The sequence below is a fragment of the Coregonus clupeaformis genome, chromosome 21, assembly GCF_020615455.1.
Source record: "Coregonus clupeaformis isolate EN_2021a chromosome 21, ASM2061545v1, whole genome shotgun sequence".
NCBI classification, from domain to species: domain Eukaryota; kingdom Metazoa; phylum Chordata; class Actinopteri; order Salmoniformes; family Salmonidae; genus Coregonus; species Coregonus clupeaformis.
Window position 1 is genome coordinate 33,637,085 of NC_059212.1, and position 26,698 is coordinate 33,663,782.

A 26,698-nucleotide genomic window follows, 5' to 3' on the forward strand; every position below is an offset into this window, starting at 1 on the left:
CTGTAGTTCAGATAGAGCCTGGTCAACCATGGGGGCAATAGCATACACAACAGTATCATCGATGTACAAGTGCAGGTTACAATTTTTTACAGACAATATTGATAATATACTGTAAACAGTAAAGTGTACGGGACCCAGAATCTACCCCCGTGGGACACCTTTTGTAATATCCAGGAAACCTGATATAACACCATCCGCAGATACACACTGAGTTCTATCTGTCAAATAATTTTTTAACCAGTTACATGCAGCCTGATCTAGGCCAATTGAGGAAAGCTTCTGTCTTAGCAGTGAGTGATCAACAGTATCAAAAGCCTTTGAAAGGGGAATGAAGAGGGCAGCACAATGTTGACTTTTATCTATATATACTGAACAAAAATATAAATGCAACATTGAACAATTTCAAAGATTTTACTGTGTTAAACTTCATATAAGGAAATAAGTCAATTGAAATAAATTATTTAGGCCCTAACCTATGGATTTCACATGACTGGGAATACAGATATTCATCTGTTGGTCACAGATACCTTACAAAAAAAGTAGGGGCGTGGATCAGAAAACCAGTCGGTATCTGGTGTGACCACCATTTGCCTCATGCAGCGCGTCACATCTCCTTCGCATAGAGTTGATCAGGCTGTTGATTGTAGCCTGTGGAATGTTGTCCCACTCTTCAATGGCTGTGTGAAGTTGCTGGATATTGGTGGGGAACAGGAACACTCTCTCGTACACATCGATCAGAGCATCCCAAACATGGAAGAACTGGAAAATGTTCAGCTTCCAGGAATTGTGTACAGAGCCTTGAGACATGGGGCCATGCATTATCATGCTGAAACATGAGGTGATGGCAGTGGATAAATGGCATGACAATGAGCCTCCGTATCTCGTCACGGTATCGCTGTGCATTCAAATTGCCAACGATAAAATGCAATTGTGTTCATTGTCTGTAGCTTATGCCTGCTCATACCATAACCCTGCCACCACCATGGGGCACTCTGTTCACAACGTTGACATCAGCAAACCGCTCGCCCAAACAATGCCATACAAGTGGTCTGCAGTTGTGAGGCTGGTTGAACGTACTGCCAAATTCTCTAAAATGACGTTGGCTTATGGTAAAGAAATGAACATTTAATTATCTGGCAACAGCTCTGGTGGACATTCCTGCAGTCAACATTCCTGAGACATCTATGGCATTGTGTTGTGTGACAAAACTACACATTTTAGAGTGGCCTTTTATTGTCCCCAGCACAAGGTGCACGTGTATAATGATCATGCTGTTTAATCAGCTTCTTGATATGCCACACCTGTCAGGTGGATGGATTAACTTGGCAAAGGAGAAATGCTCACTAACAGGGATGTAAACAATTTTGTGCACACCTTTTGAGAGAAATAAGCTTTTTGTGCATATGAAACATTTCTGGTATCTTTTATTTCAGCTCATGAAACATGGAACCAACACTTTACATGTTGCGTTTATATTTTTGTTCTGTATAGTTAGCCACATCATTTATAACTAGGGATGCAGCAGAGATAGTATTATGACCTCATCTAAAACCCGACTGATGTACATTTAGAATATATTTCAAAGATAAGAAAGATCTTAACTGAGAATTAATCAAGGACTCCAATATGTTAGCTAAGTAGGCAAGAAAGTTTAGAAATAGGGCGATAATTATTTAGGTCACAAGGGTCACCACCTTTGTGAAGGGGGAGTACACTACCGGTCAAAAGCTTTAGAACACCTACTCATTCAAGGGTTTTTCTTTATTTTTACTATTTTCTACATTGTAGAATAATAGTGAAGACATCAAAACCAAGAAATAACACATATGGAATCATGTAGTAACCAAAAAAGTGTTAAACAAATCAAAATATATGTTATATTTGAGATTCTTCAAATAGCCACCCTTTGCCTTGATGACAGCTTTGCACACTCTTGGCACACTCTCAACCAGCTTCATGAGGTAGTCACCTGGAATTCATTTCAATTAACAGGTGTGCCTTCTTATTAGTTAATTTGTGGAATTTATTTCCTTCTTAATGCGTTTGAGACAATCAGTTGTGTTGTGACAAGGTAGGGGGGGTATACAGACGATAGCCCTATTTGGTAAAAGACCAAGTCCATATTATGGCAAGAACAGCTCAAATAAGCAAAGAGAAACGACAGCATCAATACTTTAAAACATGAAGGTCAGTCAATCCGGAAAAATTGAAGAACTTTGAAAGTTTCTTCAAGTTCAGTCACAAAAACCAAGCGCTATGATGGAACTGGCTCTCATGAGGAACGCCACAGGAATGGAAGACCCAGAGTTAACTCTGCTGCAGAGTATAAGTTCATTAGAGTTACCAGCCTCAGAAATTGCAGCCCAGATAAATGCTTCAGAGTTCAAGTAACAGACACATCTCAACATCAACTATTCAGAGGAGACTGTGTGAATCACGCTTTCATGGTCGAATTGCTGCAAAGAAACCACTACTAAAGGACAGCAATAATAAGAAGAGACTTGCTTGGGCCAAGAAACATGAGCAATGGACATTAGACCAGTGGAAACTTGTCCTTTGGTCTGGAGTCCAAATTTGATATTTTTGGTTCCAACCGCTGTGTCTTTGTGAGACGCGGTGTGGGTGAACGGATGATCTCCGCATGTGTATTTCCCACCGTAAAGCATGGAGGAGGAGGTGTTATGGTGTGGGGGTGCTTTGCTGGTGACACTGTCTGTGATTTATTTAGAATTCAAGGCACAATTAACCTGCATGGCTACCACAGCATTCTGCAATGACTATCATTTGTTTTTCAACAAGACAATGACCTAACACACCTCCAGGCTGTGTAAGGGCTATTTACCAAGAAGGAGAGTGATGGAGTGCTGCATCAGATGACCTGACCTCCACAATCCCCTGACCTCAACCAAATTGAGATGGTTTGGGATGAGTTGGACTGCAGAGTCAAGGAAAAGTGGCACAGTGGTCTAAGGCACTGCATCACAGTGCTAGCCGTGCCACTAGAGATCCTGGTTCGAATCCAGGCTTTGTCGTAGCCTGCCGCGACTGGGAGACCCAGGGGCGGCGCACAATTGGCCCAGTGTCGTCCAGGGTAGGGGAGGGAATGGCAGGCAGGGATGTAGCTCAGTTGGTAGAGCATGGCGTTTGCAATGCCAGGGTTGTGGGTTTGATTCCCACGGGGGGCCAGTATGGAAAAAAATAAAATAATGTATGCACTAACTGTAAGTTGCTCTGGATAAGAGCATCTGCTAAATGACTCAAATTAAAAGTAGCCAACAAGTGCTCAGCATATGTGGGAACTCCTTCAAGACTGTTGGAAAAGCATTCCAGGTGAAGCTGGTTGAGAGAATGCCAAGCGTGTGCAAAGCTGTCATCAAGGTAAAGGGTGGGTATTTGAAGAATCTCAAATATAACATATATTTTGATTTGTTTAACACTTTTTTGGTTACTACATGATTCCATATGTGTTAGTTCATAGTTTTGATGTCTTCACTATTATTCTACAATGTTGAAAATAGTTTAAAAAATAAAGAAAAACCCTTGAATGAGTAGGTGTTCTAAAACTTTTGACCGGTAGTGTACATGGGTCGCCTTCCAAATCTTGGGGATAGTACCAGACATAATCGTCAGGTTAGAAATATGGGTTAATGATTCAGCAATCAAGGGGGCAGACAGCTGCAGCAAAAATTGATGTTTTGTTGATGTTTTTTACATCACTCCTAAGCAAGGCATCTGGCACATCACAGATTTACTAGAAGTTGACGGGTTAACCGTGGCGTCAGCTAGAGACTGGCAGAGGGAAGAGCAGTCGATTGACTGACCAAGGTCAATTAAACCACCATTTGTCTCAAATTAAAAGCCTTTCGAGATCAAATGACAATTAAAAGCATCACTTACCCATTCTTTTCAGTTATGATGCCAGTCAGACAGAACTTGCTTAGGCAGGGAAGAAGAGGAATTTGTACGCTTCAGTGCATCTCATCTGAATGAGCACAGATAGCTCAGACGAAAACCAAGGTTTAGATCTATCTTTAACTCTGAATTGTTTAAAATGGGCGTATTTTGCTGCCAGAGGAATAAATATGGAGGATACATTTTCTAGAGCCAACTCAGGGTTAGTAATGCAGGAGACAGTGGCTAAATCAGAGTAGAACATGTCATGTAAAAACCCTTGAGGAGAAAACTTTTTAGAATGTCTCTTCTTAATTAAACGAGAAATAGTATTTTGTGGTTTCTTATCTCTAATACTTACTGTGGGACAATGATCACTGAGATCATATGCAAATACTCCACTGGAGAAACATTTATGGCGGTAATTAGTAAGAGTTAAATTAATCAATTAGGTTTTTCCACATTTAGCCGTGTGGGATGAGATCAATTGAGTCAGATTAAAATCAATACATGTACTCTTAAATTGATCTGAGGCCAGGGATAGCCAATCCAGATTCAAATGCCCTAAAATCTCCAACGCTGAGGACAGAAAAGGTGTTAAACACTCAGATATAGCACCAATAGCATCCAGCATGGCAGCAGGAGGGCGATAAATCCCAGCAACAACCTTACAAAACTCTGTTTTGGACAAGACTGACTTCATGACCAAAATTATCCTATTTACACTTTGTAGTAAATTTTGACACTAGAATAAATGTTTCTGACTAATATCGAAGCCACATAGGCCGTTTTCTATCAGAGAAGTTGTTTACTGGCTTCAGTTGCGCTTTAAAAGTAAGAGGTTGGTAGCGGGTGATTTGGACGGAGTCAGGCGCAGGAGGTGTGAATCACAGAATATGGTTTATTTGTCCAATAGAGCAGTACGCAGCAATGCGTAAACCAAATACAATGCGCCTACAGTGCGTACTGTGAAAACAAAACACAAGGGTGAATATTCCAGCGACAAATGTACATAATGCTCAACCGAGCTAGCGACACCTTCACATGGAAACAATAACACACAAAGACATGGGGAGCAGAGGGAATACTTATACAGAGACTGATGAGGGGATATGAACCAGGTGTGTGTGAAAAACAAGACAAAACAAATGGAATGATGAAAAGAGGAGCGGCAGTGGCTAGAAGGCCGGTGACGACGAACGCCAAAGCCTGCCCGAACAAGGAGAGGAGGCAGCTTCGGAGGAAGTCGTGACAGGTTGTGAGGTAGAATGAGATCAAACATCGATTCCTTGTTTCACCATGGACATGCCTTTTAAAAGTGATTTGTTGACAATCACAACAGATTGATTCTCAAGATGGAGGACATAACATATACTATATAACATATACTAGCCAAGTCATTAATGAATTAGAGAAGAGAAGATGTCTGTAGAGAAACAACAATAAGGCTGAACTGAAGCAAAGTCCACATTCAGGACTAAAGTGTAATATGTCTTAAATCTTCATCCTCTGTTTGGAGTCTTGGAGAGCTCAGTGTAGGACATGTGTGCTGTTTGTTTTGGAAGAAGAAAGTATGTTCTAGTTCAGTGTCTTGAGAGGTGATGTTTTCCTGTCTCTGTACTACCTGCATCCTGCATTAGAGTTTTGGCTAGGGTTAGGGTTAAGGCTAGGGCTAGGGTTACAGTTGGGTTACAGTTATGCTTTTTTTGCTTATAAACTTCTTATAATCCATTATTACCTTTTTAATAAACTGTTTATGAATCATTAGTATACTATTGAGAAATAGTCAATATAATATGTATGTTATAAGCATTGTTAGGTTATGATCAAACAGAGAAAAAGTCATACGGATGACTAGAAAAAGCTCAAACCAAGTTTATTCAACCCACCGGGTGCCTCAGCTGCAAACACACCTTGCACATGATCAAACAGGCATTTATATGTCAAGATGAGATTAGGTGTGTAACTTCTCAGAACTCTCCATCTGTTTCCCAAAACTGCCTAAATTTTGCACTGTTGTCTTTACGGTCAAGCGGTCTGGTAGCAGTTCCTCTTCATCCGGTCACTTCTCCATGATGTTTACAAGTGACTTTCTGTTCACCTTACTCAACAGAATTTGGACAGAATCTGTTCCCCTTTTCTCTCACAGTAACTTTCCATATTCAAAGTTCTTCTTCACCATTCATTGACACATAACATGTACATTCATTATGCAAGAACATAATCGATAAGGCCTCATAGAGTGACAGGAATAGGTATATTTCAACATGGTAGACATGATACCTACAGTGAGGGAAAAAAGTATTTGATCCCCTGCTGATTTTGTACGTTTGCCCACTGACAAAGAAATTATCAGTCTATAATTTTAATGGTAGGTTTATTTGAACAGTGAGAGACAGAATAACAACAAAATAATCCAGAAAAACACATGTGAAAAATGTTATAAATTGATTTGCATTTTAATGAGGGAAATAAGTATTTGACCCCCTCTCAATCAGAAAGATTTCTGGCTCCCAGGTGTCTTTTATACAGGTAACGAGCTGAGATTAGGAGCACACTCTTAAAGGGAGTGCTCCTAATCTCAGTTTGTTACCTGTATAAAAGACACCTGTCCACAGAAGCAATCAATCAATCAGATTCCAAACTCTCCACCATGGCCAAGACCAAAGAGCTCTCCAAGGATGTCAGGGACAAGATTGTAGACCTACACAAGGCTGGAATGGGCAATCGCCAAGCAGCTTGGTGAGAAGGTGACAACAGTTGGTGTGATTATTCGCAAATGGAAGAAACACAAAATAACTGTCAATCTCCCTCGGCCTGGGGCCTGATCATGAGAATGGTGAGGAATCAGCCCAGAACTATACGGGAGGATCTTGTCAATGATCTCAAGGCAGCTGGGACCATAGTCACCACGAAAACAATTGGTAACACACTACGCCGTGAAGGACTGAAATCCTGCAGCGCCCGCAAGGTCCCCCTGCTCAAGAAAGCACATATACAGGGCCGTCTGATGTTTGCCAATGAACATCTGAATGATTCAGAGGAGAACTGGGTGAAAGTGTTGTGGTCAGATGAGACCAAAATCGAGCTCTTTGGCATCAACTCAACTCGCCGTGTTTGGAGGAGGAGGAATGCTGCCTATGACCCCAAGAACACCATCCCCACCGTCAAACATGGAGGTGGAAACAATATGATTTGGGGGTGTTTTTCTGCTAAGGGGACAGGACAACTTCACCACATCAAAGGGACGATGGACGGGGCCATGTACCGTCAAATCTTGGGTGAGAACCTCCTTCCCTCAGCCAGGGCATTGAAAATGGGTCGTGGATGGGTATTCCAGCATGACAATGATCCAAAACACACGGCCAAGGAAACAAAGGAGTGGCTCAAGGAGAAGCACATTAAGGTCCTGGAGTGGCCTAGCCAGTCTACAGACCTTAATCCCATAGAAAAGCTGTGGAGGGAGATGAAAGTTTGAGTTGCCAAACGTCAGCCTCGAAACCTTAATGACTTGGAGAAGATTTTCAAAGAGGAGTGGGACAAAATCCCTCCTGAGATGTGTGCAAACCTGGTGGCCAACTACAAGAAACGTCTGACCTCTGTGATTGCCAACAAGGGTTTTGCCACCAAGTACTAAGTCATGTTTTGCAGAGGGGTCAAATACTTATTTCCCTCATTAAAATGCAAATCAATTAATTACATTTTTTTTTTGTTATTCTGTCTCTCACTGTTCAAATAAACCTACCATTAAAATTATAGACATATAATTTATTTGTCAGTGGGCAAACGTACAAAATCAGCAGGGGATCAAATACTTTTTTCCCTCACTGTATAGGCTATGTAAACAATGAATAATGCTCTTTCATTAGCTCAGGAAATAGGTATTTTATTGTTGTTCTGCTCTCACAACGAACCAACAGTAAGTCCTTCTGTTATAAAAGTTATCATCGACAATAGAAAAGTATGCAATTTTCTGGAATAGACCTTTATGAAATTGCAGATAAGCATACAAGTATTTTTTTCAGACCAATACGAATCAGTGTATCTTCCTTTTAGTGTGAATATGAATCCTACACTACATATTTTAGCCATGGATGCAGTTATTGAAGTTATTTACTCTCTGGTTAGGGGTCTTGTTAATCATAAACAGTGCTAGAGAGAAGCCCATTTAATTAATTGAGTGCAATTCATCAATGCATATCAAAGTATATATTGAAAGTATATAATGAAGAGTTGTCTCATATTAATCATTTTTTCTTCTTTTGGCTCTATACTTCAAAACTTTGGATATGAAATCAAACAATGGCTATGAGGTTAAAGGGCAGAGTATAGAGCCAAAAGAAGAAAATACTTCAGTCCAATAATAAAGTGAGTCAGAATAACAGCAAGTCTGGCAGTTCTTTCTCAAAGAGGTCTAGTGTATTGGGGATAAGTTATATTTACATTCCCTAGTGAATGCATATTAAGTGTAAAATTAGGAATCATGAGTCTCAAAATGTATTTCATTTTACTAATGTAATTCTATTCAATGAATGAATACCATTCAGCGTTACAGGAGGAATTATAACGGGAATGCAGATATATGCATGACAGACAGTCTTGTAATGATATGTTCTGGTAATTGATTTTTCACCTACGGTAAGCCTCACTGTGTGAATATAAAAGTCCTTATCACCTCCTTGGAGCAGAGCAATATTAACTGGAACCTTTAACACAATCTTTAAAAATGAACAAAAATGGCCAAAATGCTGTTTCTGTGGCTTGTTGTCAGTGTGACCAAACCTGTTTTTCTCCCAGACTGTAATACATGTGGTAGTCATTAGTATGCTACATGCTTGTGAATAATGATATATAGGGAAAAATATAGGGAACACTTAAACAACACAATGTAACTCCAAATCAATCACACTTCTGTGAAATCAAACTGTCCACTTAGGAAGCAACACTGATTGACAATACATGTCACATGCTGTTGTGCAAATGGAATAGACAACAGGTGGAAATTATAGGCAATTAGCAAGACACCCCCAATAAAGGACTGGTTTTGCAGGTGGTGACCACAGACCACTTCTCAGTTCCTATGCTTCCTGGCTGATGTTTTGGTCACTTTTGAATGCTGGCGGTGCTTTCACTCTAGTGGTAGCATGAGACGGAGTCTACAACCCACACAAGTGGCTCAGGTAGTGCAGCTCATCCAGGATGGCACATCAATGCAAGCTATGGCAAGAAGGTTTGCTGTGTCTGTCAGCGTACTGTCCAGATCATGGAGGCGCTATCAGGAGACGTGGAGGAGGCCGTAGGAGGGCAACAACCCAGCAGCAGGACTGCTACCTCCGCCTTTGTGCAAGGAGGAGCAGGCGGAGCGCTGCCAGAGCCCTGCAAAATGACCTCCAGCAAGCCACAAATGTGCATGTGTCTGCTCAAACGGTCAGAAACAGACTCCATGAGGGTGGTATGAGGGCCCGACGTCCACAGGTGGGGGTTGTGCTTACAGCCCAACACCGTGCAGGACATTTGGCATTTGCCAGAGAACACCAAGATTGGCAAATTCGCCACTGGCGCCCTGTGCTCTTCACAGATGAAAGCAGGTTCACACTGAGCACGTGACAGACGTGACAGAGTCTGGAGACGCCGTGGAGAACGTTCTGCTGCCTGCAACATCCTCCAGCATGAGCGGTTTGGCGGTGGGTCAGTCATGGTGTGGGGTGGCATTTCTTTGGGGGGCCGCACAGCCCTCCATGTGCTCACCAGAGGTAGCCTGACTGCCATTAGGTACCGAGATGAGATCCTCAGACCCCTTGTGAGACCATATGCTTGTGCCCGGTTGGCCCTGGGTTCCTCCTAATGCAAGACAATACTAGACCTCATGTGGCTGGAGTGTGTCAGCAGTTCCTGCAAGAGGAAGGCATTGATGCTATGGACTGGCCCGCCCATTCCCCAGACCTGAATCCAATTGAGCACATCTGGGACATCATGTCTCACTCCATCCACCAACGCCACGTTGCACCACAGACTGTCCAGGAGTTGGCGGATGCTTTAGTCCAGGTCTGGGAGGAGATCCCTCAGGAGACCATCCGCCACCTCATCAGGAGCATGCCCAGGCATTGTAGGGAGGTCATACAGGCACGTGGAGGCCACACACACTACTGAGCCTCATTTTGACTTGTTTTAAGGACATTACATCAAAGTTGGATCAGCCTGTAGTATGGTTTTCCACTTTAATTTTGAGGGTGACTCTAAATCCAGACCTCCATGGGTTGATAAATTAGATTTCCATTGATAATTTTTGTGTGATTTTGTTGTCAGCACATTCAACTATGTAAAGAAAAAAGTATTTAATAAGATTATTTCATTCATTCAGATCTAGGATGTGTTATTTTAGTGTTCCCTTTATTTTTTTTAGCAGTGTATTCAACAAAGAGGAAGGTGGATGCAACATGTTATGTTTGTAAATATGACTAGCTGGAGCTCGTCTGAACGGTTGGCTGGATATGCCCTCACCCGCTAGTAACTTATGCTGATTCAGAGATGCTAAGATCTGCCCACTATAGTGTTGTCCTGTCTGAACTTGATGTTGAGGCCCATTACTATCTGCTTCCATATGAAGACGTTTATATGATTGTGTGTGTGTGGTGGTGACAGTGTATAGTTTGGGCCTCAACATCAAGTTCTGACAGGACAACACTATCGTGGGCAGATCTTAGTGAATCAGCATAAGTTACTAGCGGATGAGGGCATATCCAGCCAACGACTCAGACGAGCTCCAGCTAGTCGTTTTTACATGGTCCTTTGAGCTGGATTTAGCGACCAACAGTTTTTTTACATGGTCCTTCGAATCGCCGGATTCTGACCTAGTGATTGTGTTCCAGTACCCAGAAGAGGATTAGTTTCTGCGCCCCAGGAGGCAGACGAGTTACCCTACCCTCCTACGCCATATGGGCTGATGTCACCACCCACAACACACACGAAGCCGTCGCTTCCCAGAGGAAGATGAGCTGCGAGGCCTTACACACCTCTCTCATCCTACAGTTGACCAGCCTGCTTCAGGCCTCCTCAGTGGTTAGGGAGTGACCATACACTCACCAGTTGGGAGCTACTGAGGGAATACGAGGACCTGCATCATGAGCAGCAAGATACCACATCCCCCCGAGGGTGTCCAGCCGCTCTCCTCACCGACATCCCTCTAGGCCCCCCCGGCCAGATGCACGGGAGCATTGGGTCCGATTCTGCTCCCCAGAGTGGCCTAGCTTCCCAGCAGATGAAAACAACTCCAGAGTGCACAGTCCACCACACCAAGGTCTGCAACCCCCTCAGCCAGAGCCTCGACTAGCCGTAGTTAAGGAGACTCCTGCTCCAATCGTCAAGCCACAGCCAGCCGCTGCCATGGGGCCCATTCTGGTTGTCATTGCGGTGTCATCCTCTCTTCCCAGTAAGTATCCCCTGCTAGTCGAAGCAGATGCTCAGGTGCCCAAGGTTCGACTGTCTACTGCCCTGGAACCTTCAACTACGAAGTCTCCACCTGCCTCAACCTGCTCCTGGCCCAGAGCCCAAGCCAGCGGTGGATTCTTTGCCTGCTCCTACGATGGAGCCTCAGCCTGCAGCTAATACAGATGTCAAGTACAGACCAGATGTTGGGGCCTCTCCTGCCACAGCCTGGTGGGATCAGCCCCGGCCTATCTTCAAAGTTCAGCCTGCGGCCACAAGGACTCAGACCGTTCCTGCTGGTCCGGCCCTGTCAGCCCCTGCCGGTCTCAGGCCTGGAGTCCCTGCTGGCCCCACCTGCTAGCACCCTACTAGTTCAAGGACCCAGATACCTCCAGATCTTCCTGACCTTGCCTCAGGGGACCCTCCAGTGCTCTCCATGGGGGACCCGTCGGACATCACCCCGGGTGAACCACCAGAAGTCCCCCCCGATGTCCCCCCGGACCTAGACCAGTTCCCTTCTTCCCTTGTAAGGTCAGCGTTCCCTTCCTTCCTGGTAGGGTCAGTGTTCCCTTACTTACCGGTGGGGTCAGAGTTCCCTTACTCCCCAGTAGGGTCAGCGTTCCCTTCCTTCCTGGTAGGGTCAGAGTTCCTTCCTTCCTGGTAGGGTCAGAGTTCCCTTCCCTCTTGGTAGGGTCAGAGATCCCTTCCTTCCTGGTAGGGTCAGAGTTCCTTCCTTCCTGGTAGGGTCAGAGTTCCCTTCCCTCTTGGTAGGGTCAGAGATCCCTTCCTTCCCGGTAGGGTCAGAGCTCCCTTCCTTCCTGGTAAGGTCCCTGCCTTCCTGGTAGGTCCAGTCTATCCTGCCCCCTCAGTAGGTCACAAATATCCTGCCCCTACGGTAGGTCAGACGTACCCTACCTACCCCGGTACAGATTCTGTCCATACCCGGCCCTAGTTCACACTGTTCTGACTTAGGTTCCTGGACTTTTGCCTTAGTGCTAGGCCCCCAGTCCTCTGCCATTCTAGGTCCACAGTTCCCTGCAATCGTAGTCCCTAGGTTTGCTGCTCTGACAGGCCCTAGACACCTTACCCTGCTAGGCCCTCAACCCCCTGACCTGGGGACCCACCCTTCCCTGACCCGGGGGGCCTGCTGTCTCCAGTTCTGGGGGGCCGCCCGCCTCCTGCACTGGAAGACCCTCCAGCCCTTGCACCTGGGGAACCAACTGACTTCTTCTTTGGGTCCCAGCTGGCCCCTGCCTTCGGATCCCTAATGAGGCTCGCCAGCAGTCCCCACCTGCTCCACTATGGGAGCCATCGCCTCAAGCAGTGGTGATAGAGTCACCAACAACAGCAGCAGCCAGTGAGCTCCCAAATACAGTTGTGTCCGGCATGGCACATTCCTCCACCTTAGTAGGCAAGCCACGTCCTTCAGCCGTGGCCAGCCTCCGGCATTGTACTCAGCACCCACAGATGGGCCCCAGCGGCCCTGCACAAGCTGATTTATAGGATCCTTCCCCACCCCTGTGGCATCCCATGGGGTAGCCAAACACTGTTCTCGCAACATTGTGCACCCTCCTTACGGGGCAGCACCCACCTGGGCCCCATGATCCTCTAAAGTGACACTGGCTATCAGCTGCCCCTCTTGTTCGACCAGATGCACACGAGGACTGGACTCAATCCTGTCTGGTCCTTTAGCTGCTCTGCCCCTCTGCCCTGCCGGATATGACTAGGCACTTAAGGACTAAGCCCCCCATAGAGGCCTTTTCTGATGTGTGGAGTCCCATAAGAAATCCAGAGATGGCTGTAAAAAAGGCAATGCCTGTGCACCACAGGAGGCTGCTGAGGAGAGGGCGGCTCATAATAATGGCTGGAACAGAGCAAATGGAATGGCATCAAACACATGAAAACCATGTGTTTGATGTACAGTATTTGATACAATTCCCCTGATTCCGCTCCAGCCATTACCACAGGCCCATCCCAATTAAGATACCACCAACCTCCTGTGGTGTGCACGTGACTTTCCCGAAAGTCCTGTTAGGGTGATTTCTCCCCTTCTCAGCTGTCTATCACAGCCTCCTGGTTTCCACCAATCAGCATGCCCGAATGCACATTTGGACTCTGACCCCTCCCAGTTGTTGGAAGAAGAAGAAACAAGTTCTGGATACCAACCAAGTTGACTGTGATTATTTTAGGAAGATTGTGTGTGCATCCAAGAAGTGAGTTGTGGGGTTTATTGTTGGGAGGGTTAATGCTACCTTATGATGATTGACTGCAAGCAACTACATTTAGGCCTAATTACCTTGTTACATCTGTGGCTGTACAGTACTTCTGCAGCTTATGTATATTTCAGATACTCCATGTGCGTGTTGTTTATGTTCCTCGTGCCTTTATTGCATTGAATGCATAAGTGTTGCGCAGTACAAAGGCTTGCGAAAGTATTCACCCCCCTTGACATTTTTCCTATTTTGTTGCCTTACAACCTGGAATTAAAATTGATTTTTGGGGGGTTTGTATCATTTGATTTACACAACATGCCTACCACTTTGAAGATGCAAAACATTTATTTTTGTGAAACAAACAAGAAATAAGACAAAAAAACGGAAAGCTTGCTGGTCTTCATGGTGCCGCTTGCTTGGTGGTGCCCCTTGCTCAGTGGTGTTGCAGACTCTGGGCCTTTCAGAACAGGTGTATATATATTGAGATCATGTGACAGATCATGTGACACTTAGATTGCGCACAGGTTTAACTTATGTGACTTCTGAAGGTAATTGGTTGCACCAGATCTTATTTAGGGGCTTCATAGCAAAGGGGTGAATACTTTTCCATTATTTATTGTTTTGAATTTTTTGAAACAAGTAATTTTTTTCATTTCACTTCACCAATTTGGACTATTTTGTGTATGTCCATTACATGAAATAAAAATAAAAAATAATTTAAATTACAGGTTGTAATGCAACAAAATAGGAAAAATGCCAAGGGGGATGAATACTTTTGCAAGGCACTGTATAGGGCACCGCAATCTTAAATTCACACACACATGCGTACACACAAGCACATGCACACAGGAATTATGTGCACATACAGAGAAACACATTTGACAGATGGAGCATCTAACAATGCTCTCCCAGTGATGCTGTGTGAGGACTTAGCTGATATTATTCCATTAAACAATTATGACATGATTACATTAGGGTAATGTGCTGTCCTCGCACCCCTCTGATCATTCTCTGTCCTCATATACTCATCACCATCCAAATGCTGCATCTGTGTGTGTTTGATATGGAGGTTTTGCAATCGTTTGGATGCATTACGAATCTCCCCCTCTCCACTGAATTATTCATACAGCATGCTCCTACTTAGGGATAAAATGTATTATTAATCGAGAAATAAAACATGTACACACATAGGCCAGTTTGTGATGTCATACTTCCGTGTTGTCTCCGTGCTGCTGTGCTGTTTGTTGCTACCTGGCTACCTGCCAAACTTTTCATTTTTTACTTTTATTAACTGTTTAATCAAAACTCTGCATTTAACAAATTTACCAATGTCTTCGTTTTTTCCTCGCTCAACTTTTTTCATTCAACTTTTTCACCCCGGAGGCTTTATCGGGACATGATTCTACAGGAGTTCCACCAACCGAAAAAGCTAAGTAGTAACATTAACCAGATGCCATCAAATTGCAGTCGATGTACTCATAATATGCAGGATAACTATTGCCTTATGGTGAGGATAGCCGAGTTGCAAGCCCAGCTTCAGATGCAATCGTTAGGCAATGGCAATTTAAGTGTAGGAAAGGATGAAACAGCGTCTGTGCCTCCAGTAAGTACAGATAGTAGTATAAATCCTCCCACACAGTCCCCGCAGCCGGACAATTTTCTCAAGGCTTCTGGAAAGAAATGCTGTTGGCATGTTCAACCGATGTCGCTCATTCAGCCGACAGAAACTTTCAACCGGTTCTCCCCATTAAGCAACTAGTCAGAGTCAGAGGCCGAGCCTTCTCAGGTTTCTCCTCCACCCGTTACGGGGTCTGAGTCGCCGAAGCCTCCCACCATTAGCGCTGAAAATTGAAAACCCTAGTCATTGCCGACTCCATTACCCGCAATATTAGACTTGAAAATAATCATCCAGCGATCTTACATTGTTAACAGGGGGTAGGGCTACCGACGTAAAGGCTAATCTGAACATGGTGCTGGCTGAGACTAATACTGGGGAGTGTAGATGGTATAGGGATCATTTTTATCCACGTCGGCACCAAGCGCAACATAACTTCAGCGTGTAATTTAGCTAGAACGATGTGTTGGCATCTAGTAATTGTCTCAGGCCCCCTCCCAGTTAGGGGGAGTGATGAGCTCTACATCAGACTCGCACAACTCAATCGCTGGTTGAAAACTGTTTTCTGCCACTCCCAAAAAATAGAATTTGTGGATAACTGGCCCTCTTTTTGGGACTTCCCGACAAACAGGACGAAGTCTGACCTGCTGAGGAGTGATGGACTCCATCCAAGCTGGAGGGGTGCTCTCATCTTATCTATCAACATAGACAGGGCTCTAACTCCTCAAGCTCCACAACGAGATAGGGTGCAGGCCAGGCAGCAGGCTGTTAGCCAGCTTAGTGGAGTCTGCCAATAGCACAGTCAGTGTATTCAGCTCAGCTTTCCCCATTGAGACCGTGTCTGTGCCTCGATCTAGTTTGGGCAAAACTAAACATGGCAGTGTTCGCCTTAGCAATCTCACTGGAAGAAAGACCTCCTCCATTCCTCTCATTATTGAAAGAGATCGTGAGGATATCTCACATCTCAAAATAGGGCTACCTAATGTTAGATCCCTTACTTCCAAGGCAGTCATAGTCAATTAACTAATCACTGATCATAACCTTGATGTTATTGGCCTGACTGAAACATGGCTCAAGCCTGATGAATTTACTGTGTTAAATGAGGCCTCTCCTCCTGGTTACACTAGTGGCCATATCCCCCACGCATCCCGTAAAGGCGGAGGTATTGCTAACATTTACAACAACAAATGTCAATGTACAACAAAAGAAAAGGCTGCGTTTTTGTCTTTTGAGCTTCTAGTCATGAAGCTTATGCAGCCTAGCTCCCAGGGATACAGAAAATACCCGAGCCCTGAAGCAAGCTTCAAGACAATTGTAACGGAAATGGCGCTCCACCAAACTGGAATTCTTCCAACTAGCTTGTAAAGACAGTACCGCGCAATATCGAAAAGCCCACACTGCTGCTCGATCAGCCTACTTTTCCAACCTAATCGAGGAGAATAAAAACATTTATTGTTTTATACTGTCTCAAAGCTAACTTAAAATCAGCATTCCCAAGAGAGGATGGCTTTCACTTCAGCAGTGATGAATTCATTAACTTCTTTGACGAAAAGATCATGATCATTAGAAAGCAAATTACGGACTCCTCTTTGAATCTGCGTATTTCTCCAAAGCTCAGTTGTCCTGAGTCTGCACAGAACTGCCAGGACCTAGGATCAATGAAGACGCTCAAGGATTTTTCAAGGATTTGCATATTCTTGATACCATTTGAAAGGAAACACTTTGAAGTTTGTGGAAATGTGAAATGAATGTAGAATAATATAACACATTAGATCTGGTAAAAGATAATACAAACAAAAAAACATGCTTTCTCTATTTATATATATTTTCATCATCTTTGAAATGCAAGAGAAAGGCCACAATATAATATTGCAGTTTAGATTTTGGCCACTAGATGGCAGCAGTGTGTGTGCAAAGTTTTAGATTGATCCAGTGAAGCTTTGCAATACTGGACTATTTTGTATCAAGTCTGCCCAAATGTGCCGAATTGGTCAACTAAAGACATTTTCAAGTACATAACTATAGAGAACATACAAAAATGATATGGTAATACAAAATGTAAGTTTACACACTCCCAGGAATGTCATACATGATGGATCATTAGCTTATACACATAAACTTTCACACATCTAGATGGCCGGGCGGGGTGGGTGTGGAGCCAGAGACCGCAGGGGTTCAAACTGTAGAACCCAGTTCCTACATTTTAACATAAAGATGGATTTTATCAAACAAAAGTATGCTACATTTTATCTATGGGACCCTTAGTATAACAAATCAGAGCAAGATTACTGAATGTAAGTACATTATTTACCTTCAGAGGTGAATGTATCAAACCAGTTGCCGTGATTCGTTTTTTGTTGTTGTGCACTCTCCTCAAACAATAGCATGGTATTTTTTCACTGTAATAGCTACTGTAAATTGGACAGTCCAGTTAGATTAACAAGAATGTAAGCTTTCTGCCTATATACAGTGGGGGAAAAAAGTATTTAGTCAGCCACCAATTGTGCAAGTTCTCCCACTTAAAAAGATGAGAGAGGCCTGTAATTTTCATCATAGGTACACATCAACTATGACAGACAAAATGAGAAAAAAAATTCCAGAAAATCACATTGTAGGATTTTTAATGAATTTATTGGCATATGATGGTGGAAAATAAGTATTTGGTCAATAACAAAAGTTTCTCAATACTTTGTTATATACCCTTTGTTGGCAATGACACAGGTCAAACGTTTTCTGTAAGTCTTCACAAGGTTTTCACACACTGTTGCTGGTATTTTGGCCCATTCCTCCATGCAGATCTCCTCTAGAGCAGTGATGTTTTGGGGCTGTCGCTGGGCAACACAGACTTTCAACTCCCTCCAAAGATTTTCTATGGGGTTGAGATCTGGAGACTGGCTAGGCCACTCCAGGACCTTGAAATGCTTTTTACGAAGCCACTCCTTCGTTGCCCGGGCGGTGTGTTTGGGATCATTGTCATGCTGAAAGACCCAGCCACGTTTCATCTTCAATGCCCTTGCTGATGGAAGGAGGGTTTCACTCAAAATCTCACGATACATGGCCCCATTCATTCTTTCCTTTACACGGATCAGTCGTCCTGGTCCCTTTGCAGAAAAACAGCCCCAAAGCATGATGTTTCCAACCCCATGCTTCACAGTAGGTATGGTGTTCTTTGGATGCAACTCAGCATTCTTTGTCCTCCAAACATGACGAGTTGAGTTTTTACCAAAAAGTTATATTTTGGTTTCATCTGACCATATGACATTCTCCCAATCCTCTTCTGGATCATCCAAATGCACTTCAGACGGGCCTGGACATGTACTGGCTTAAGCAGGGGGACACGTCTCGCACTGCAGGATTTGAGTCCCTGGCGGCGTAGTGTGTTACTGATGGTTGGCTTTGTTACTTTGGTCCCAGCTCTCTGCAGGTCATTCACTAGGTCCCCCCGTGTGGTTCTGGGATTTTTTGCTCACCGTTCTTGTGATCATTTTGACCCCACGGGGTGAGATCTTGCGTGGAGCCCCAGATCGAGGGAGATTATCAGTGGTCTTGTATGTCTTCCATTTCCTAATAATTGCTCCCACAGTTGATTTCTTCAAACCAAGCTGCTTACCTATTGCAGATTCAGTCTTGCCAGCCTGGTGCAGGTCTACAATTTTGTTTTTGGTGTCCTTTGACAGCTCTTTGGTCTTGGCCATTGTGAAGTTTGGAGTGTGACTGTTTGAGGTTGTGGACAGGTGTATTTTATACTGATAACAAGTTCAAACAGGTGCCATTAATACAGGTAACGAGTGGAGGACAGAGGAGCCTCTGAAAGAAGAAGTTACAGGTCTGTGAGAGCCAGAAATCTTGCTTGTTTGTAGGTGACCAAATACTTATTTTCCACCATAATTTGCAAATAAATTCATTAAAAATCCTACAATGGGATTTTCTGGATTTTTTTTCCTCAATTTGTCTGTCATAGTTGACGTGTACCTATGATGAAAATTACAGGCCTCTCTCATCTTTTTAAGTGGGAGAACTTGCACAATTGGTGGCTGACTAAATACTTTTTTTCCCCACTGTAAGACATGTCTGTGTCCTGGAAAGTTTGCCGTTACTTACAACAGTCATACTAATCACATTAGCGCCCGTTAGCTTAACCGTCAGGTATACAGGACACCGATCCCATAGAGTTTAATCCTGTATCTCTCGACACATTCACGAAAATAGTGATGGCCTCTAAACCTTCCAGCTTCATACTGGACCCTATTCCAACTAAACTACTGAAAGAGCTACTTCCTGTGCTTGGCCCTCCTATGTCGAACATAATAAAAACTCCCTATTTTCCAGATGTGAACCAAACTCATTAAAAGTGTCAGTAATAAAGCCTCTCTTGAAAAAGCCAAACCTTGACCTGGAAAATGTAAAAAACTATCGGCCTATATTGAATCTCCCATTCCTCTCAACATTTTTAGAAAAAGCTGTTGTCACTGCCTTCCTGAAGACAAATAATGTATACGAAACACTTCAGTCTGGTTTTAGACCCCATCATAGTACTGAGACTGCACTTGTGAAGGTGGTAAATTACCTTTTAATGGCATCAGCCCAAGGCTCTGCCTCTGTCCTCGTACTCCTAGACCTTAGTGTCGCTTTTGACACCATCGATCACCACATTCTTTTGAAGAGATTGGAAACCCTTATTGGTCTACACGGACAAGATCTTGCCTGGTTTAGATATTATCTGTCGGAAAGATATCAGTTCGTCTCTGTGGATGGTTTGTCCTCTGACATATCAATTGTAAGTTTCGGTGTTCCTCAAGGTTTCGTTTTAGGTTCACCTCTTGGTGATGTCATTCGGAAACACAATGTCAACTTTCACTGCTATGCGGACGACACACAGCTCTACATTTCGATGAAACATGGTGAAGCCACAAATTGCCTACCCTGGAAGCCTGTGTTTCAGACAAAAGGAAGTGGATGGCAGCAAATGTTTTACTTTTAAACTCAGACAAAACAGAGATGACAGTTCTAGATTCCAAGAAACAAAGAGATCTTCTGTTTGATCTGACAATTAATCTTGATGGTTGTAGAGTGGTCACCTCCCGAGTGGCGCAGTGGTCTAAGGCACTGCATCGCAGTGCTAGATGTAGCTCAGTTGGTAGAGCATGGTGTTTGCAACGCCAGGGTTGTGGGTTCGATTCCCACGGGGGTGCAATATGAAAAAGAATAAAAAAATAATGTATGCACTAACTGTAAGTCGCTCTGGATCAGAGCGTCTGCTAAATGTTTCAAATAAAACTGTGAAGGACCTCGGCGTTACTCTGGACCCTGATCTCTCTTTTGACGAACATATCAATAATATTTCAAGGGCAGCTTTATTCCATCTTCGTAACGTTGCAAGAATCAGTCCAAAAATAATGCATAAAAGCTAATCCATGCTTTTGTCACGTCTAGATTACTACTGCAATGCTCTACTCTCAGGCTCCCCAGATAAAGCACTAAATAAACTTCAGTTAGTGCTAAATACTTCCTGTTAAGGCTAGGGCTGATTTCAAGGTTTTACTAATAACCTATAAAGCATTACATGGACTTGCTCTAACCTATCTCTCCAATTTGGTCCTGCCGTACATACATACACGTACGCTACTGTCTCAAGGCGCAGGCCTCCTTACTGTCCCTAGAATTTCTAAGCAAACAGCTGGAGGCAGGGCTTTTTCCTATAGAGCTCAATTTTTGTGGAATGGTCTGCCTTTCCATGTGAGAGGCGCAGACTCGGTCTAGACCTTTAAGTCTTTACTGAAGACTCATCTCTTCAGTAGGTTCTATGAAAAAAGTGTAGTCTTGCCCAGGGGTGCGATGGTGAATGGCAAGGTACTGGAAAGACGAACCGCCTTTGCTGTCTCTGCCTGGCCAGCTCCCCTCTCTCCACTGGGATTCTCTGCCTCTGACCCTATTAAGGGGGCTGAGTCACTGGCTTACTAGTTCTCTGCCATGCCGTCCCTAGGAGGGGTGCGTCATGTCGTGCCAGGCTTTTTTGCACTATACTCGACTTGAGTGGGTTGAGTCACTGAAGTGATCTTCCTGTCCAGTCTTGCGCACCCTCGGGCTCGTGCGGTGGGGGAGATCTTCGTGGGCTATACTCAGCCTTGTCTCAGGGTAGTAAGTTGGTGGTCTGTTGATATCCCTCTAGTGGTGTGGGGGCTGTGTTTTGGCAAATTGGGTGGGGTTATATCCTGCTTGGTTGGCCCTGTCTGGGGGATCGTCGGACGGGGCCACAGTGTCCCCCCCCCCCAGCCTCCAGTATCTATACTGCATAAGTCTATGTGCCGGGGGGCTTGGTTCAGTCTGTTATATCTGGTGTAATTCTCCTGTTTTATCTTGTGTTCTGTGTGAATTTAAGTATGCTCCCTCTAATTCTCTCCCTCTCTCCCTCCCCTCCCGGAGGACCTGAGCCATAGAACCAAGCCTCAGGACTACCTGGCCTGATGACTCCTGGCTGTCCTCAGTCCACCTGGTCGTGCTGCTGCTTTTCCAGTTTCAACTGTTCTGCCTGCGGCATATGAAACTCTGACCGGTTCACCGGACGTGCTACCTTGTCCCGGACCTGCTGTTTTCGACTCTCCCTCTCTCTCCCTCTCTCTACCGCACCTGTTGTCTCGACCTCTGAATGCTCGGCTATGAAAAACTAACTGACATTTACTCCTGAGATGCTGACCTGTTGTGCCCTCTACAACCACTGTGATTATTATTTGACCCTGCTGGTCATCTATGAACGTTTGAACATCTTGAAGAACAATCTGGCCTTAATGGCCATGTACTCTTATAATCTCCACCAGGCACAGCCAGAAGAGGACTGGCCACCCCTCAGAGTCTGGTTCCTCTCTAGGTTTCTTCCGAGGTTCCTGCCTTTCTAGAGAGTTTTTTCTAGCCACCTTCTACATCTGCATTGCTTGCTGTTTGGGGTTTTAGGCTGGGTTTCTGTATAAGCACTTTGACATCTGCTGATGTAAAAATGGCTTTATAAATACATTTCATTAACATATGGGGACGATTGGCAAGTCCACCAAACCCAGCACATTGATCACAGTTTGTCATGGAGCTAGTTCCATTCCACCTGCATAGGAATGGATAGAATTCAATATGTTCTGCTCATGTAAAACTACACTGCTGCGGTTCCTGTAAGGATGTGTGTTTCCCATAAGATGCTGTGGAGATAAATCTGGAGGATCTCATTTCATGATGAAAAAAAAGTGTGCATGTACTGTGCTGTACTACACACACTATGTACATACGTTTACGCATACTCACACATATGCTTGCAGGCAGACGCACACACACACACACACACACACATCCACACTAGCACGCTCGCAAGCAGACGCACACACACATCTAAAGGAGAAAACAGAGTGCTAGACAGACTGGACAGAGGTTAGTAGCCTTGTCTCTGCACTCCATGAGTCAATCAAATAAATGCAACAGCTCTGACAGGAGAATAACTTTAATGTTGAGTATGGAGGTAAAATAGCAACTTAAGTGTACGTTGAGGCTCTGAGGTAAGAGTTTCTCTCGATCCCTTCAGGGCACAAATCCCATTAACTTCTATTAAACATTAACTGATCAGAGCGATCTTACACAATATATTTTTTTGAGTGTCAGACTGCCAGACAGTCTACCAAACTGTGCCAGTGAGAATGGGCAGGCAACCATATCTCAAGTGTCAGATTTCCACACACACACTGAAAAGTAGATGTTTATTGTCAACCTTGAATCAAAATCAAACCAAATCAAATGTATTGGTCACATACACATGGTTAGCAGATGTTATTGTGAGTGTAGTGAAATGCTTGTGCTTCTAGTTCCGACAGTGCAGCAATATCTAGCAAGTAAAATCTAACAGTTCCACAACAAATACCTAATACACACAAATCTAAGTAAAGGAATGGAATAACAATATATAAATATATGGATGAGCAATGTCATTGTCAGAGTGGCATAGGCGAAGATGCAATAGATAGTATAGAATACAGTATATACATATGAGACGGTAATGCAAGATATGTATGTTATTAAAGTGGCATTATTAAAGTGACTAGTTTTCCATTTATTAAAGTGGCAAGTGATTTTCAAGTCTGTATGTAGGCAGCAGCCTCTCTGTGCTAGTGATGGCTGTTTAACAGTCTGATGGCCTTGAGATAGAAGCAGTTTTTTAGTCTCTCGGTCCCAGCTTTGATACACCTGTACTGACCTCGCCTTCTGGATGATAGCGGGGTGAACAGGCAGTGGCTCAGGTGGTAGTTGTCCTTGATTATCTTTTTGGCCATCCTGTGACATCGGGTGCTGTAGGTGTCCTGGAGGGCAGGTAGTTTGCCCCCGGTGATACGTTGCGCAGACCGCACCACCCTCTGGAGAGCACAGCGGTTGTGGGCGGTGCAGTTGCCATACCAGGCGGTTATAAAGCCCGACAGGATGCTCTCAATTGTGCATCTGTAAAAGTTTGTGAGGGTTTTAGGTGACAGGACAAATTTCTTCAGCCTCCTTCTTCACCACCACACCATCTGTGTGGGTGGACCATTTCAGTTTGTCAGTGATATGTACGCCAAGGAACTTTCCACCTTCTCCACTGCTGTTCCGTCGATGTGTATAGGGGCGTACTCCCTCTGCTGTTTCCTGAAGTCCACGATCATCTCCTTTGTTTTGTTGACGCCGAGTGAGAGGTTATTTTCCTGACAGCACACTCAGAGAGCCCTAACCTCCTCCCTGTAGGCTGTCTCATCGTTGTTGGTAATCAAGCTTACTACTGTTGTGTCATCTGCAAACTTGATGATTGAGTTGGTGAACAGGGAGTACAGGAAAGGGGCTGAGCACACATCCTTGTGGGGCCCCAGTGTTGAGGATCAGTGAAGTGGAGATGTGGTTTCCTACCTTCACCACCTGGGGGTGGCCCGTCAGGAAGTCCAGGACCCAATTGCACAGGGCAGGGTTGAGACCCAGGGCCTCAAGCTTAATGATGAGCTTGGAGGGTACTATGGTGTTGAATGCTGAGCTATAGTCAATGAACAGCATTCTTACATAGGTATTCCTCTTGTCCAGATGGGATAGGGCAGTGTGCAGTGTGATGGCGATTGCATCGTCTGTGGACCTATTGGGGAGGTAAGCAAATTGAAGTGGGTCTAGGGTGATAGGTAAGGTGGAGGTGATATGATCCTTGACTGGTCTCTCAAAGCACTTCATGATGACAGAAGTGAGTGCTACAGGGCGATAGTCATTTAGTTCAGTTACCTTTGTATTCTTGGGTACAGGAACAATGGTGGCCATCTTGAAGCATGTGGGGACAGCAGACTGGGATAGGGAGAGATTGAATATGCCCGTAAACACAACAGCCAGCTGGTCTGGGCATGCTCTGAGGACGCAGCTAGGAATGCCATCTGGGCCGGCAGCCTTGCGAGGGTTAACACGTTTAAATGTCTTACTCATGTCGGCAACGGAGAAGGAGAGCCCACAGTCCTTGATATCCTCAAAGCAGGCAAAGAACTTGTTTAGCTTGTCTGGCAGCAAGACGTCGTGTCCGCGACGTGGCTGGTTTTCCTATTTTAGTCTGTGATTGTCTGTAAAACCTGCCACATACGTCTCGTGTCTGAGCCGTTGAATTGCGACTCCACTTTGTCTCTATTGACGTTTTGCCTGTTTGATTGCCTTGCGGAGGGAACGACCACTCTGTTTGTATTCTGCCATATTCCCTGTCACCTTGCCATGGTTAAATGCGGTGGTTCGTGTTTTCAGATTTTCGCGAATGCTGCCATCTATCCACGGTTCCTGGTTTGGGTAGGTTTTAATAGTCACAGTGGTTACAACATCTCCTATACACTTCCTTATAAACCCACTCACCGAATCAGCGTATACATCTATATTATTCTCAGAGGCTACCCGGAACATATCCCAGTCCGTGTTATCAAAACAATCTTGAGGCGTGGATTCCGATTGGTCAGACCAGCTTTGAATAGTCCTTAGCATGGGTGCTTCCTATTTGAGTTTCTGCCTATAGGAAGGGAGGAGCAAAATGGAGTCGTGGTCAGATTTACCGAAAGGAGGGTGGGGTAGGGCCTTGTATGCATCGCGGAAGTTAGTGTAACAATGGTCCAGTGTTTTTCCAGCGCGAATGCTACAGTCACTATGCTGATAGAATTTAGGTCGCCTTTTTCTCAAATTTGTTTTGTTAAAATACCCAGCTACAATAAATGCAGCCTCAGGATTTATGGTTTCCAGTTTGCATAAAGTCCAGTGAAGTTCCTTGAGGGCCGCCGTGGTATCGGCTTGAGGGGGGATATACACTGCTGTAACAATAACCGAAGAGATAATATGGTCGGCATTTGATTGTGAGGAATTCTAGGTCAGGTGAACAAAATGACTTGAGTTCCTGTATGTTGTTACAATTACACCATGAGTCGTTAATCATGAAACACCCTTCTTCTTCCCGGAGAGATGTTTATGCCTGTCGGCGCGATGTACTGAGAACCAAGATGGCTCTATGGACAGGGACGGTATATCCGGAGAGAGTCATGTTCCGTGAAACAGAGTATGTTACAATCCCTGATGTCTCTCTGGAAAGCAACCCTTGCCCTGATCTTGTCAACTTTGTTATCTAGGGACTGGACATTAGCGAGTAATATACTTGGAAGCGATGGGCGGTGTGCGCGCCTCCTAAGTCTGACTAGAAGACCGCTCCGGTTGCCTCTCCTCCGGCGGCTTTGTTTTGGGTCGGCCTCGGGAATCAGTTCAAATACCCTCGTGGTGCGGACAAAGGATCCGCTTCGGGAAAGTCGTATTCCCGGTCATAGTGCTGGTAAGTTGACGCCGCTCTGATATCCAATAATTCTTCCCAGCTGTATGTAACACTTAACATTTTCTGAGCAAACAATGTAAGAAATAATACATAAAAAAACAAAATACTGCAATGTGTCCTAAGGACTAGAAGCAAGGCAGCCCTCCCTGTCGGCACCATTTTTGTCCATTGTTCCCTTCCATGTTAAAGAGACGTTTTGCATGCAGTACCAGTCAAAAGTTTGGACACACCTACTCATTCAAGGGTTTTTCTTTATTTTTACTATTTTCTGCAATGTATAATAATATTGAAGACATCAAAACTATGAAATAACACATATGGAATCATGTAGTAACCAAAAAAGTGTTAACCTCTACAGGATCGGTGTCCCGCACACAGGATGGTTGAGCTAACGTGCGCTAATGTGATTAGCATGACTGTTGTAAGTAACAGCAAACTTTCCAGGACATAGACATGTCTTATATGGGCAGAAAGCTTACATTCTTGTTAATCTAACTGTACTGTCCAATTTACAGTAGCTGTTAGTGAAAAAATACCATGCTATTGTTTGAGGAGAGTGCACAACAACAAAAAACGAATCACGGCAACTGGTTTGATAGATTCACCTCTGAAGATAAATAATGTACTTATATTCAGTAATCTTGCTCTGATTTGTTATCCTAAGGGTCCCAGAGATCAAATGTAGCATAGTTTTGTTTGATAAAATCCATTTTTATATTCAAATGTGGGAAC